Raw genomic sequence first — 3,407 nt, 5'->3', positions numbered from 1 at the left:
GCGTTACAGGTTATCATTGAAACAATTAACAATTATGTTCTTAAGCATAGAAGAGATAGAGGATACCTGGGCTGCCAAAGAAGGAAGTGTGTCTGCTTCATGTACTCCTGTTACTCGTCTTTCTGAGGCTGCTCAGTTGGTTTGTCACTGATAGTTATTGTTGGAAATTCTTTCAATAATATCATAAGCATTGTTATAAGACATAGAAAGTAGGGCTCCATTTGTCGAAGCATCCACAATCATTCTATTATGAATATTGAAACCAATATAGAAAGTCTCCATTTGAACGCAGTAAGGAATGTCGTGATGAGGGCATTTTAGTAATAACTCCTTGAACTGCCTTCATGCCTCATATAAAGATTCTTCATCAAGTTGTTGAAATGAAGTAATTTCATTTCGGATCTTGGTGGTTGAAGATGATGGGAAATATTTCACTAAGAAACGTTAAACCAACTCCTGCCATGTAGTTATGGAACCAGACGGTAGGGAGTTCAACCATGCTTGTGATCTTTCTCTTAAAGAGTATGGAAATAATATCAGTGTCAATACGTCCTCAATCACCCTAACTAGTTTAAATTAGTCACTTACTTTTATGACTAGCCAAAGATAAGGATGTGGATCCTCAGTAAGAATCCCACTAAATTGACCCATATTTTGAACCATTTGGAACATAACCGACTTCAGCTCAAATTTTTGTTCCTTGATTCTTGGTCTCCTAATACTCGAATTGAGCTCGTTGAATAGAGGAATGGCATATTGTCGAATGGCACAGTTTCTATCATTAGCAACAATGATCAGATTATGAGTATTATAAGCGAATGTTCCTCCTGGATTTTTGTTTTGATTTTCAAAATTCATCTATTTAGTACTTCTTTGGTTCACTTGTCTTCTCCTTTATCTGAAAGTCATTTCAATTTTAGGGCCTACGAGGAGTAAGTCAATAATTTGATCAATACTCTTAAACACTTGAAACAAAGACAATAAAATATGGATTTAAAATTTAACAAAAAAAAAGACCAAAATGCAAAATTAACAATTTCACAAATAATGTCTTTTAAAATAGTCCCTGGCAATGGCGCCAAAAACTTGGAACGACGGAAATGTGCAAGTGTACACATCGCAACAAGTAATAAAGTGACAAGTAAATATTGAGTTATCGTACCCACAGAGACCATGAAAGAAAAATATTTATTAAGTGTAAATCAAACACTTTGGTGGTTAAAAATATTTTGATTTTGAGGAAGTGATTAAAAACTAAAATTTAACTAAGTAAAATAAAAATTTCAATACATGATTTCAATAGATGGTTTTAATCAGTATGACATAATTGTGCTAGATTGATTACATTCCTTAACTTAGAATTACTAAACCCATTTTCATCTTGTTATGGATATTTTCACGGCAACTTGGTAATTTGTTAACTAAATTAATCAATCTCTTAAACATTTTTTCAATGTCAATTGAAACAATTAATCAATCTTCATAAGCACATATAAGATTAAGTGAGGCAACAATATATTTTTATATTGAAACAGTTTAATCATAGTAATCTTGCAAGTTATGCAAGGCTAATGTATAGTTTAATACCATTGCTAATTTAACATTCAGCTACCTTAGAAGATTCAACATGCACAAATTAAATAATATGTCAATTAATTATAATTTCAATACGTTTAATAATTCATTCCTTCATCACCTTACATTTTATAATGCAAGTATAACATAAGTATGGTTTTATTTAATTGAAAAACTTACCAAGGCCGATAATAACACTAACATGATTTTAGATATTCAAGTAGACAGAATGCAATCAATGTAACACGAATTAATTTAAGCCATTTTAATTAGAAAAAGAACAAGAAAAAAAACAATTATTCATATTCATGATCACAAAATAAACAAGAAAATTAAAGAGAAGGTAACTAAGAACCAAATCCATTATTTCTCTGAAGCTAGACTAGTGCAGTCCTCTTCTTCTCTGCTCCTTCTGTTGAACCGAGGCCTCCACAAATAATTGAATGATGCTATTCCAAGGTGAAAGATGGCTCTTTTTCAAGAGGGAAATCGACAAGGGAAATGGACAAGAACAAGGGAAAAATAAAGGAGAGAAAATGAGCGAAAGAGAGAGAGATGTGTGGGAATGAGAGGTGTGTTGAGTTAATAGGTGAAGAGGGTATTTATAGGTGGGAGTGGCTGGTAAAAATAGAAAATAATTAGCAGCCACACACTTCCCTTGGCTAGCCACACATGGAGAAAAGTTTTAATGTTTCAAACTTTGCTAAATTTAGCTTGGGGTAAATCTTCAAAGGCACAAAAAGTGGAGGTGTTTGAATAGGATTTTAAGGAAACTTAAGGGCTATTTTGCAATTAATTTAATCAACTAAATAAGTTGTTTGGATCAGCTTATTGGGTCGGTTTTGGGCTGCAAATTTTCTTATTGGATCAGTCTTCAATGCTTAGCACACTAGGTCACTTTCTCCTTCAAGCTTTATATTAATTTTTAACCCAATTTAACTTGGATAAAAATTAAATATAAAGTGTATAAAATGATCATAATTTGGACTTACCTTTGCTGGAAAAATACTTAATCTTGCCTTTGATTCACTTGATGAAAAAATTCCCCAATAGTTTAAGCCGTTCAAGGTGACTGCCGAGCCAATTTTCACATTTTGTGCAAAACTGTCGAAAATAAACCAATTTTATGGAAATTTATTATAAAAATAATTAATATTCAATATGTTAATAATTTATGTGTAAAATAATTATTTTATATTTAAAATCTAAATTTTAACAAAATTTACTATGAAACTGCATGAATTATAGCTCAAATGGTGTTGAAAAAGTCTATATATTTTTGTGTTTCCACTTGTGCACTCATCTAACTTGTTAGTTTACCTTTAGGCCTAATCTGGCCAACAATGTCATAAAAAATACAAAAATTGCTTATTTTATTACCTAAGTACTAGGATAAAAACTTAAGTAAAGCATAACTAAATTTCTTTTTAACAGGCTCATTAAGTACAGAAAGATGTTTAATCTACTACAACGAACTATGGCAGATCAACATGCTCTACTGAGAAACACCGTGAAAATGGTTATCTATTGGCTCTACGGGGAGACACCATGAAAATGGTCTACTAGTGCTATAGAGCAACACCTCAAAAGAGGTGTACTAACTCTTCAAAGCCGAAAGTCCATAGCATGATCCAGATGAAGACAGGTTCATCTTATGGCAATATGGAGTCCATGGGGGCAATAAACATGGAAGCCTGTTAGGGTGGAAGTCTCTATACGACTCACGTGGTGAAAAGTCTGACATATCAATTTTGGGTGTTTAAGAACGCTGGCAAGCGTGTTGATAAGAGGTCTAGCCAAGACGAAATGGCATGACAAATATGTGAGAGTAT

General features: G+C 32.6%; 1 non-coding gene across 1 annotated transcript; it reads left to right on the top strand.

The window, feature by feature from the left end:
• Window positions 1–298: 298 nt before the first annotated feature.
• Window positions 299–405, top strand: LOC121221408 (small nucleolar RNA R71). Its single transcript, XR_005918800.1, has one exon. It is a non-coding gene; the product is annotated as a small nucleolar RNA R71 (small nucleolar RNA).
• Window positions 406–3,407: the final 3,002 nt, after the last annotated feature.

Source organism: Gossypium hirsutum, chromosome D09 (assembly GCF_007990345.1).
Source record: "Gossypium hirsutum isolate 1008001.06 chromosome D09, Gossypium_hirsutum_v2.1, whole genome shotgun sequence".
In the NCBI taxonomy this organism is placed as follows: Eukaryota; Viridiplantae; Streptophyta; class Magnoliopsida; order Malvales; family Malvaceae; genus Gossypium; species Gossypium hirsutum.
This window is presented reverse-complemented; position numbering and strand designations above follow the sequence as displayed.